Source organism: Schistocerca gregaria, chromosome 8 (assembly GCF_023897955.1).
Source record: "Schistocerca gregaria isolate iqSchGreg1 chromosome 8, iqSchGreg1.2, whole genome shotgun sequence".
Lineage (NCBI taxonomy): Eukaryota > Metazoa > Arthropoda > Insecta > Orthoptera > Acrididae > Schistocerca > Schistocerca gregaria.
The window spans coordinates 16,849,198-16,861,556 of NC_064927.1; the positions used below are offsets into that span (position 1 = coordinate 16,849,198).

Here is a 12,359-nt window from a genome sequence, read left to right on the forward strand (position 1 = left end):
TCCAGTGCTCTACCACTGAGCTAAAGAGGCGCGGCCTAGCGGTACTTTTGCGTACTTCGTCCTTACGGTCGTCTGGACCATCAGACTTCAGCTGACAACACTTCGTATTACCGACTAATATTTGCAGCTATGGCGACCCATTACTGCTTGGCTACACATCTGATACGTAACCGATGTCCTCTCCAAACAACAACACTTGCATTTCAGAACATGTCTTTCACACATGTCTACAAAATCACCTTCACCTTCAAATACAGTTTCCTTGCGACTGACAGAGACGTAGGCAAAGTTTAAAGTTGCTATTTCCATTACATCACGTTAGTCAGAAAAACGGTAATTTACATCTGCAGCGGAACAAATTTCGGTTCCATCCAGCGTGGTGCTCGAACCCACTTCCCTGAGATTAAGAGTCTCATGCTATACCGACTGAGCTAGCCGGGCTGCTTCGGTGAATACTTGCCGGGCAGCAAGTCACAAAGTATTCGTTTGGGTTGGGTGGTCCCATACAGAATCTCTCCATGCTGCCTAATGTTTTCCTAACGTCACACTCGTCACGTACTTCACTTTTATTTCATAATCATTTCTGAGAGGTAAAGGAATTGCATGACAACCTGCAGAGCTAGTGGCGTCAAAATTAACACTCATACTTGATGTGACTCAAAAGGCGAACGAGTTACTTTCCGACGTTGTTTTAGATGTGCAAGTGCCAGTGGAAACTCGAGGTGACGGCACTCTGCCGATCATTTCGCTAGTTAACACTGGTCTTGTAGTGTGTGTTTCAAGCTCAAGAGCATCTCCAAGCAGAAAATGGTCAACAGCAACATTCAGACGGTTTCGTACTGCTCAAATGCTACATTAAAACGGTATGTTTCTTTTTCAGAACTGATAAAACACGAGCGGGACAGCATTCGAACCTGTAATCTTCAGATCCGAAGTCCGACGCCTTATCCATTAGGCCACACAGTCACTGACGACCAAGTGCAACTTGTATATGACTCATCTCGAAACGCTCACACCCCTGATAATTTGTGTTTTCGTTCTACACAGCCGCTGCCCTTGCTCTTTCCCACCCATTCGTTACATTCAACCTCTTACGTGACCGACCAAATATAGACTGGGAAACAAGACCACACACTTTGTGCATACGGAAGCGAAGGCAGGGCGTTCCTCGCCGCATTTGCCACGATGGCAATTTGCTACTTCTGCAGAAGCGGCGTCGGCGACGACGACGACCGCGAGAGGCTCTGACATATGTGAGAAATACATCTATAAAATGTAATTCAAACTGCCTCGTCCCACCTTATGCTGAACCGCTTTGGCAAAGGCTTTATCTGCGCCATTCGCCTTAACCACATCTGAGAGTAATTCTTAATAAAAGGCATGTCGCTAATTGTTCGTCATCACAGATACTGTTTGCTATACGGCCACGACGCGCCACTGATTTCCAAAATTCGTTTTCTTCCTGTGAGGATGGAACTCACGACCCCTGGTTTATTAGACCAGTGATCTACCACTTTTCTTTTTTTTTTAGCTTTTCATCCATAAAATGTAATTCAGACTGCCTCGTCCCACCTTATGCTGTACCGCTTTGGCAAATACCTTATCTGCGCCATTCGCCTTAATCACATCTGAGAGTAATTCTTAATAAAAGGCATGTCGCTAATTGTTCGTCATCACAGATACTGTTTGCTATACGGCCACGACGCGCAACTGATTTCCAAAATTCGACTTCTTCCTTTGAGGATGGAACTCACGACCCTTGGTTTACTAGTCCAGTGCTCTACCACTGAGCTAAAGGGGCGCGTCCTAGCGGTACTTTTGCGTACTTCGTCCTTACGGTCGTCTGGATCATCAGACTTCAGCTGACAACACTTCATATTACCGACTAATATTTGCAGCTATGGCGACCCATTACTGCTTGGCTACACATCTGACACGTAACCGATGTCCTCTCCAAACAACAACACTTGCATTTCAGAACATGTCTTTCACACATGTCTACAAAATCACCTTCACCTTCAAATACAGTTTCCTTGCGACTGACAGAGACGTAGGCAAAGTTTAAAGTTGCTATTTCCATTACATCACGTTAATCAGAAAAACGGTAATTTACATCTGCAGCGGAACAAAATTCCGTACCGCCCAGCGTGGGGCTCGAACATACGACCCTGACATTAAGAGTCTCATGCTCTACCGACTGAGCTAGCCGGGCTGCTCCGGTGAATAATTGCCGTGCAGCACGTCACACAGTACTCGTTTGGGTTGGGTGGTCTCATACAGAATCTCTCCATGCTGCCTAATGTTTTCCTAACGTCACACTCGTCACGTACTTCACCTTTATTTCATAATCATTTCTGAGAGGTAAAGGAATTGCATGACAACCTGCAGAGCTAGTGGCGTCAAAATTAACACTCATACTTGATGTGACTCAAAAGGCGAACGAGTTACTTTCCGACGTTGTTTTAGATGTGCAAGTGCCAGTGGAAACTCGCGGTGACAGCACTCTGACGACCATTTCGCTAGTTAACACCGGTCTTGTAGTGTGTGTTTCAAGCTCAAGAGCATCTCCAAGCAGAAAATGGTCAACAGCAACATTCAGACGGTTTCGTACTGCTCAAATGCTACATTAAAACGGTATGTTTCTTTTTCAGAAATGATAAAACACGAGCGTGACAGCATTCGAACCTGTAATCTTCAGATCCGAAGTCCGACGCCTTATCCATTAGGCCACACAGTCACTGACGACCAAGTGCAACTTGTATATGACTCATCTCGAAACGCTCACACCCCTGATAATTTGTGTTTTCGTTCTACACAGCCGCTGCCCTTGCTCTTTCCCACCCATTCGTTACATTCAACCTCTTACGTGACCGACCAAATATAGACTGGGAAACAAGACCACACACTTTGTGCATACGGAAGCGAAGGCAGGGCGTTCCTCGCCGCATTTGCCACGATGGCAATTTGCTACTTCTGCAGAAGCGGCGTCGGCGACGACGACGACCGCGAGAGGCTCTGACATATGTGAGAAATACATCTATAAAATGTAATTCAAACTGCCTCGTCCCACCTTATGCTGAACCGCTTTGGCAAAGGCTTTATCTGCGCCATTCGCCTTAACCACATCTGAGAGTAATTCTTAATAAAAGGCATGTCGCTAATTGTTCGTCATCACAGATACTGTTTGCTATACGGCCACGACGCGCCACTGATTTCCAAAATTCGTTTTCTTCCTGTGAGGATGGAACTCACGACCCCTGGTTTATTAGACCAGTGATCTACCACTTTTCTTTTTTTTTTAGCTTTTCATCCATAAAATGTAATTCAGACTGCCTCGTCCCACCTTATGCTGTACCGCTTTGGCAAATACCTTATCTGCGCCATTCGCCTTAATCACATCTGAGAGTAATTCTTAATAAAAGGCATGTCGCTAATTGTTCGTCATCACAGATACTGTTTGCTATACGGCCACGACGCGCAATTGATTTCCAAAATTCGACTTCTTCCTTTGAGGATGGAACTCACGACCCTTGGTTTACTAGTCCAGTGCTCTACCACTGAGCTAAAGGGGCGCGTCCTAGCGGTACTTTTGCGTACTTCGTCCTTACGGTCGTCTGGATCATCAGACTTCAGCTGACAACACTTCATATTACCGACTAATATTTGCAGCTATGGCGACCCATTACTGCTTGGCTACACATCTGACACGTAACCGATGTCCTCTCCAAACAACAACACTTGCATTTCAGAACATGTCTTTCACACATGTCTACAAAATCACCTTCACCTTCAAATACAGTTTCCTTGCGACTGACAGAGACGTAGGCAAAGTTTAAAGTTGCTATTTCCATTACATCACGTTAATCAGAAAAACGGTAATTTACATCTGCAGCGGAACAAAATTCCGTTCCGCCCAGCGTGGGGCTCGAACATACGACCCTCACATTAAGAGTCTCATGCTCTACCGACTGAGCTAGCCGGGCTGCTCCGGTGAATAATTGCCGTGCAGCACGTCACACAGTACTCGTTTGGGTTGGGTGGTCCCATACAGAATCTCTCCATGCTGCCTAATGTTTTCCTAACGTCACACTCGTCACGTACTTCACTTTTATTTCATAATCATTTCTGAGAGGTAAAGGAATTGCATGACAACCTGCAGAGCTAGTGGCGTCAAAATTAACACTCATACTTGATGTGACTCAAAAGGCGAACGAGTTACTTTCCGACGTTGTTTTAGATGTGCAAGTGCCAGTGGAAACTCGCGGTGACAGCACTCTGACGACCATTTCGCTAGTTAACACCGGTCTTGTAGTGTGTGTTTCAAGCTCAAGAGCATCTCCAAGCAGAAAATGGTCAACAGCAACATTCAGACGGTTTCGTACTGCTCAAATGCTACATTAAAACGGTATGTTTCTTTTTCAGAAATGATAAAACACGAGCGTGACAGCATTCGAACCTGTAATCTTCAGATCCGAAGTCCGACGCCTTATCCATTAGGCCACACAGTCACTGACGACCAAGTGCAACTTGTATATGACTCATCTCGAAACGCTCACACCCCTGATAATTTGTGTTTTCGTTCTACACAGCCGCTGCCCTTGCTCTTTCCCACCCATTCGTTACATTCAACCTCTTACGTGACCGACCAAATATAGACTGGGAAACAAGACCACACACTTTGTGCATACGGAAGCGAAGGCAGGGCGTTCCTCGCCGCATTTGCCACGATGGCAATTTGCTACTTCTGCAGAAGCGGCGTCGGCGACGACGACGACCGCGAGAGGCTCTGACATATGTGAGAAATACATCTATAAAATGTAATTCAAACTGCCTCGTCCCACCTTATGCTGAACCGCTTTGGCAAAGGCTTTATCTGCGCCATTCGCCTTAACCACATCTGAGAGTAATTCTTAATAAAAGGCATGTCGCTAATTGTTCGTCATCACAGATACTGTTTGCTATACGGCCACGACGCGCCACTGATTTCCAAAATTCGTTTTCTTCCTGTGAGGATGGAACTCACGACCCCTGGTTTATTAGACCAGTGATCTACCACTTTTCTTTTTTTTTTAGCTTTTCATCCATAAAATGTAATTCAGACTGCCTCGTCCCACCTTATGCTGTACCGCTTTGGCAAATACCTTATCTGCGCCATTCGCCTTAATCACATCTGAGAGTAATTCTTAATAAAAGGCATGTCGCTAATTGTTCGTCATCACAGATACTGTTTGCTATACGGCCACGACGCGCAACTGATTTCCAAAATTCGACTTCTTCCTTTGAGGATGGAACTCACGACCCTTGGTTTACTAGTCCAGTGCTCTACCACTGAGCTAAAGGGGCGCGTCCTAGCGGTACTTTTGCGTACTTCGTCCTTACGGTCGTCTGGATCATCAGACTTCAGCTGACAACACTTCATATTACCGACTAATATTTGCAGCTATGGCGACCCATTACTGCTTGGCTACACATCTGACACGTAACCGATGTCCTCTCCAAACAACAACACTTGCATTTCAGAACATGTCTTTCACACATGTCTACAAAATCACCTTCACCTTCAAATACAGTTTCCTTGCGACTGACAGAGACGTAGGCAAAGTTTAAAGTTGCTATTTCCATTACATCACGTTAATCAGAAAAACGGTAATTTACATCTGCAGCGGAACAAAATTCCGTTCCGCCCAGCGTGGGGCTCGAACATACGACCCTGACATTAAGAGTCTCATGCTCTACCGACTGAGCTAGCCGGGCTGCTCCGGTGAATAATTGCCGTGCAGCACGTCACACAGTACTCGTTTGGGTTGGGTGGTCCCATACAGAATCTCTCCATGCTGCCTAATGTTTTCCTAACGTCACACTCGTCACGTACTTCACCTTTATTTCATAATCATTTCTGAGAGGTAAAGGAATTGCATGACAACCTGCAGAGCTAGTGGCGTCAAAATTAACACTCATACTTGATGTGACTCAAAAGGCGAACGAGTTACTTTCCGACGTTGTTTTAGATGTGCAAGTGCCAGTGGAAACTCGCGGTGACAGCACTCTGACGACCATTTCGCTAGTTAACACCGGTCTTGTAGTGTGTGTTTCAAGCTCAAGAGCATCTCCAAGCAGAAAATGGTCAACAGCAACATTCAGACGGTTTCGTACTGCTCAAATGCTACATTAAAACGGTATGTTTCTTTTTCAGAAATGATAAAACACGAGCGTGACAGCATTCGAACCTGTAATCTTCAGATCCGAAGTCCGACGCCTTATCCATTAGGCCACACGGTCACTGACGACCAAGTGCAACTTGTATATGACTCATCTCGAAACGCTCACACCCCTGATAATTTGTGTTTTCGTTCTACACAGCCGCTGCCCTTGCTCTTTCCCACCCATTCGTTACATTCAACCTCTTACGTGACCGACCAAATATAGACTGGGAAACAAGACCACACACTTTGTGCATACGGAATCGAAGGCAGGGCGTGCCTCGCCGCATTTGCCACGATGGCCATTTGCTACTTCTGCAGAAGCGGCAGCGGCGGCGGCGGCGACGACGACGACGACGACCGCGAGAGGCTCTGACATATGTGAGAAATACATCTATAAAATGTAATTCAGACTGCCTCGTCCCACCTTATGATGTACCGCTTTGGCAAAGGCTTTATCTGCGCCATTCGCCTTAATCACATTTGAGAGTAATTCTTAATAAAAGGCATGTCGCTAATTGTTCGTCATCACAGATACTGTTTGCTATACGGCCACGACGCGCAACTGAATTCCAAAATTCGACTTCTTCCTTTGAGGATGGAACTCACGACCCTTGGTTTACTAGTCCAGTGCTCTACCACTGAGCTAAAGGGGCGCGTCCTAGTGGTAGTTTTGCGTACTTCGTCCTTACGGTCGTCTGGATCATCAGACTTCAGCTGACAACACTTCATATTACCGACTAATATTTGCAGCTATGGCGACCCATTACTGCTTGGCTACACATCTGACACGTAACCGATGTCCCCTCCAAACCAGAACACTTGCATTTCAGAACATGTCTTTCACACATGTGTACAAAATCACCTTCACCTTCAAATACAGTTTCCTTGCGACTGACAGAGACGTAGGCAAAGTTTAAAGTTGCTATTTCCATTACATCACGTTAATCAGAAAAACGGTAATTTACATCTGCAGCGGAACAAAATTCCGTACCGCCCAGCGTGGGGCTCGAACCCACGACCCTGTGATTAAGAGTCTCGTGCTCTACCGACTGAGCTAGTCGGGCTGCTTCGGTGAATACTTGCCGGGCAGCACCTCACACAGTACTCGTTTGGGTTGGGTGGTCCCATACAGAATCTCTCCATGCTGCCTAATGTCACGTACTTCACTTTTATTTCATAATCATTTCTGAGAGGTAAAGGAATTGCATGACAACCTGCAGAGCTAGTGGCGTCAAAATTAACGCTCATACTTGATGTGACTCAAAAGGCGAACGAGTTACTTTCCGACGTTGTTTTAGATGTGCAAGTGCCAGTGGAACTCGCGGTGACGGCACTCTGCCGACCATTTCGCTAGTTAACACCGGTCTTGTAGTGTGTTTTTCAAGCTCAAGAGCATCTCCAAGCAGAAAATGGTCAACAGCAACATTCAGACGGTTTCGTACTGTTCAAATGCTACATTAAAACGGTATGTTTCTTTTTCAGAACTGATAAAACACGAGCGTTACAGCATTCGTACATGTACTCTTCAGATCCGAAGTCCGACGCCTTATCCATTAGGCCACACAGTGACTGACGACCAAGTGCAACTTGTATATGACTCATCTCGAAACGCTCACACCCCTGATAATTTGTGTTTTCGTTCTACACAGCCGCTGCCCTTGCTCTTTCCCACCCATTCGTTACATTCAACCTCTTACGTGACCGACCAAATATAGACCGGGAAACAAGACCACACACTTTGTGCATACAGAATCGAAGGCAGGGCGTGCCTCGCCGCATTTGCCACGATGGCCATTTGCTACTTCTGTAGAAGCGGCGGCGGCGACGACGACGACGACGACGACCGCGAGAGGCTCTGACATATGTGAGAAATACATCTATAAAATGTAATTCAGACTGCCTCGTCCCACCTTATGCTGTACCGCTTTGGCAAAGGCTTTATCTGCGCCATTCGCCTTCATCACATCTGAGAGTAATTCTTAATAAAAGGCATGTCGCTAATTGTTCGTCATCACAGATACTGTTTGCTATACGGCCACGACGCGCAACTGATTTCCAAAATTCAAGTTCTTCCTTTGAGGATGGAACTCACGACCCTTGGTTCATTGGTCCAGTGCTCTACCACTGAGTGCTCTGTGCTCTGTGTTTCACACATGTCTACAAAATCACCTTCACCTTCAAATACAGTTTCCTTGCGACTGACAGAGACGTAGGCAAAGTTTAAAGTTGCTATTTCCATTACATCACGTTAATCAGAAAAACGGTAACTTACATCTGCAGCGGAACGAAATTCCGTTCCGCCCAGCGTTGGGCTCGAACCGACGACCCTGAGACTAAGAGTCTCATGCTCTACCGACTGAGCTAGCCAGGCTGCTTCAGTGAATACTTGCCGGCAGCACGTCACACAGTACTCGTTTGGTTTGGGTGGTCCCATACAGAATCTCTCGATGCTGCCTAATGTCACGTACTTCACTTTTATTTCATAATCATTTCTGAGAGGTAAAGGAATTGCATGACAACCTGCAGAGCTATTGGCGTCAAAATTAACACTCATACTTGATGTGACTCAAAAGGCGAACGAGTTACTTTCCGACGTTGTTTTAGATGAGCAAGTGCTAGTGGAAACTCGAAGTGACGGCACTCTGCCGACCATTTCGCTAGTTAACACCGGTCTTGTAGTGTGTGTTTCAAGCTCAAGAGCATCTCCAAGCAGAAAATGGTCAACAGCAACATTCAGACCGTTTCGTACTGCTCAAATGCTACATTAAAACGGTATGTTTCTTATTCAGTAATGATAAAGCACGAGCGTGACAGCATTCGAACCTGTAATCTTCAGATCCGAAGTCCGACACCTTATCCATTAGGCCACACAGTCACTGACGACCAAGTGCAACTTGTATATGACTCATCTCGAAACGCTCACACCCCTGATAATTTGTGTTTTCGTTCTACTCAGCCGCTGCCCTTGCTCTTTCCCACCCATTCGTTACATTCAACCTCTTACGTGACCGACCAAATATAGACTGGGAAACAAGACCACACACTTTGTGCATACGGAATCGAAGGCAGGGCGTGCCTCGCCGCATTTGCCACGATGGCCATTTGCTACTTCTGCAGAAGCTGCGGCGGCGACGACGACGACGACGACGACGACGACCGCGAGAGGCTCTGACATATGTGAGAAATACATCTATAAAATGTAATTCAGACTGCCTCGTCCCACCTTATGCTGTACCGCTTTGGCAAAGGCTTTATCTGCGCCATTCGCCTTAATCACATCTGAGAGTAATTCTTAATAAAAGGCATGTCGCTAATTGTTCGTCATCACAGTTACTGTTTGCTATACGGCCACGACGCGCAACTGATTTAAAAAATTCAAGTTCTTCCTTTGAGGATGGGACTCACGACCCTTGGTTTACTAGTCCAGTGCTCTACCACTGAGCTAAAGGGGCGCGTGCTACCGGTACTTTTGCGTACTTCGTCCTTACGGTCGTCTGGATCATCAGACTTTAGCTGACAACACTTCATATTACCGACTAATATTTGCAGCTATGGCGACCCATTATTGCTTAGCTACACATCTGACACGTAACCGATGTCCTCTCCAAACAACAACACTCTCATTTCAGAACATGTGTTTCACACATGTCTACAAAATCACCTTCACCTTCAAATACAGTTTCCTTGCGACTGACAGAGACGTAGGCAAAGTTTAAAGTTGCTATTTCCATTACATCACGTTAATCAGAAAAACGGTAACTTACATCTGCAGCGGAACAAAATTCCGTTCCGCCCAGCGTGGGGCTCGAACCCACGACCCTGAGACTAAGAGTCTCATGCTCTACCGACTGAGCTAGCCAGGCTGCTTCAGTGAATACCTGCCGGGCAGCACGTCACAAAGTACTCGTTTGTGTTGGGTGGTCCCATACAGAATCTCTCCATGTTGCCTAATGTCACGTACTTCACTTTTATTTCATAATCATTTCTGAGAGGTAAAGGAATTGCATGACAACCTGCAGAGCTAGTGGCGTCAAAATTAACACTCATACTTGATGTGACTCAAAAGGCGAACGAGTTACTTTCCGACGTTGTTTTAGATGAGCAAGTGCCAGTGGAAACTCGCGGTGACGGCACTCTGCCGACCATTTCGCTAGTTAACACCGGTCTTGTAGTGTGTGTTTCAAGCTCAAGAGCATCTCCAAGCAGAAAATGGTCAACAGCAACATTCAGACGGTTTCGTACTGCTCAAATGCTCCATTAAAACGCTATGTTTCTTATTCAGAAACGGTAAAACACGATCGTGACAGCATTCGAACCTGTAATCTTCAGATCCGAAGTCCGACGCCTTATCCATTTTTTTTTTTAGGGCCTCCCATCACCCCTTTTAGCCCATCCTTGCGCTCTCCATAATTCGCCTTCCACGGCGTCGGCTTCTCACGCCATGTACATAACCATAAACTGATGAGACAAAGTTAATCCCTTTACCGTGGAGAAACTAATGTACCCCTTCTTTGGGCTTATTGATAATGTGAAAAAAGAATGAAGTCTTCAGTAGGTAGAAACAGAAGTTATGTTCAGTTTGTTTCCTTCTTCATCGCTGTTTTTTGTTGTCACACTTAAAGCAAATAGGCTTCCTTGACAAAGAAACGTCAGAGGGCATTCCGAAACTGCCTCTTCTCTCCGAAAATGCTTAAAAAGCAAACCATATTCGGTGAGAAGCAACTATTTATAATGGCTTCTTGAAAAATAAATTAATAAACGTTGAACTCAAAGAACGGCAATTCCGGTAAAAACTAAAATAATTTTTTTTTCCACTATTGTAAAGTAAGTTAGTAGTGGTGAACACTCTCTTACGTTTGTCTTCTGTGTCCGCAGATATTTCTTGTTAATTCTTTTACATCAAGGTCTTGATTAAAAAATTTGCGTATGTTTCTTTATATTTACTAGTCTTCAGTAACATGTGATGCTCAGTTAGCAGATAGATCCAAAAATCCTCTTGGCTTTTCTCTTCCGTCGTAAAGAGGTAATGTACCGTTGCCGCTTTCAGCCAATTGACTGCGTTGCGTTTCGTGTTAGGAAAGGGTACATCATCCGGTGTCAAAAAGTCCGCAGGCGTTATAGCGTTAGGTGACGTTCGAAGGATGAGTGCCAGCTTTCGTCGGACATTCAGCCATATATCTTTAACCTTGTCACACACGAAACGATGTTCTTCGTTATCAATTAAACTACACGTTGCACACAAAGGCGAATCCGCTAAGTGGATCGTATGAAGTTTCGAGTTGGTTGCAACTTTCCTATTTACAACAAAGTACCATGTTGCTTTCAGATGAGTAGCTAAGTTACGGTTATGAATATTTGCCCATATCACTTTCCAGTTAGAACATGGATAGTTTTGTTCTATTTTGTCGTTCTTCTTTTCTCCCATCAATTTGCCATATATTTCTTTTACGTTTGTCATGTCTTTTTCCGGAATTCTTGAATGTAGGTAGCTATATTCTATTAAAAACCATCGTAAATGGTAAAGTCCGCTCGGTATGTGCTGCACATTAATGGGTGGAGAGAGGTCATCTGGAGCTATTTCAGATAGCAAGTGCGCGGCGATACAGCTGCCGGATTGTCTCCATTGTTGAAACGTATTGGATATGAACAGAGCCTGCAACTTTTTAGTAACATTCGTTAAGTTCAAGCCGCCATTACTAGTGGCGAGCGTCAGAGTGTCATACTGGATTTTAAATATGTGGCCACGGCTCAAAAAATAGCCTATTGCTGACATAATTTGTTTGGCGATGCCGGCGGGTATTGGCAGTATCTGGGCGACATAATTGACTTTGGAAGTAATAGAGACGTTCGCTAAAGACACTCTCTGAATTTCATTTAATTGTCGAATACTATGTGTCCGTACACTAGCTCGTATGGTAGTTAGTACTTGTCTATAGTTGGCCGAAAATTCGAATTCTTCCTTTGAGGATGGAACGCACGACCCTTGGTTTACTAGTCCAGTGCTCTACCACTGAGCTAAAGGGGCGCGGCCTTCCATTAGGCCACACAGTCACTGACGACCAAGTGCAACTTGTATATGACTCATCTCGAAACGCTCACACCCCTGATAATTTGTGTTTTCGTTCTACACAGCCGCTGCCCTTGCTCTTTCCCACC

At 45.3% G+C, this 12,359-nt stretch overlaps 6 non-coding genes across 6 annotated transcripts; all 6 read right to left on the bottom strand.

The window, feature by feature from the left end:
* Positions 1–368: 368 nt before the first annotated feature.
* Positions 369–441, bottom strand: Trnak-cuu (transfer RNA lysine (anticodon CUU)). Its single transcript has one exon. It is a non-coding gene; the product is annotated as a tRNA-Lys (tRNA).
* A 1,698-nt stretch (positions 442–2,139) lies between these two features.
* Positions 2,140–2,212, bottom strand: Trnak-cuu (transfer RNA lysine (anticodon CUU)). Its single transcript has one exon. It is a non-coding gene; the product is annotated as a tRNA-Lys (tRNA).
* Positions 2,213–5,681: 3,469 nt separating this feature from the next.
* Positions 5,682–5,754, bottom strand: Trnak-cuu (transfer RNA lysine (anticodon CUU)). The gene has a single exon. It is a non-coding gene; the product is annotated as a tRNA-Lys (tRNA).
* A 1,440-nt stretch (positions 5,755–7,194) lies between these two features.
* On the bottom strand, positions 7,195–7,267 carry Trnak-cuu (transfer RNA lysine (anticodon CUU)). The gene has a single exon. It is a non-coding gene; the product is annotated as a tRNA-Lys (tRNA).
* Positions 7,268–8,501: 1,234 nt separating this feature from the next.
* Positions 8,502–8,574, bottom strand: Trnak-cuu (transfer RNA lysine (anticodon CUU)). Its single transcript has one exon. It is a non-coding gene; the product is annotated as a tRNA-Lys (tRNA).
* Positions 8,575–9,993: 1,419 nt separating this feature from the next.
* On the bottom strand, positions 9,994–10,066 carry Trnak-cuu (transfer RNA lysine (anticodon CUU)). Its single transcript has one exon. It is a non-coding gene; the product is annotated as a tRNA-Lys (tRNA).
* Between the last annotated feature and the right edge of the window lie 2,293 nt (positions 10,067–12,359).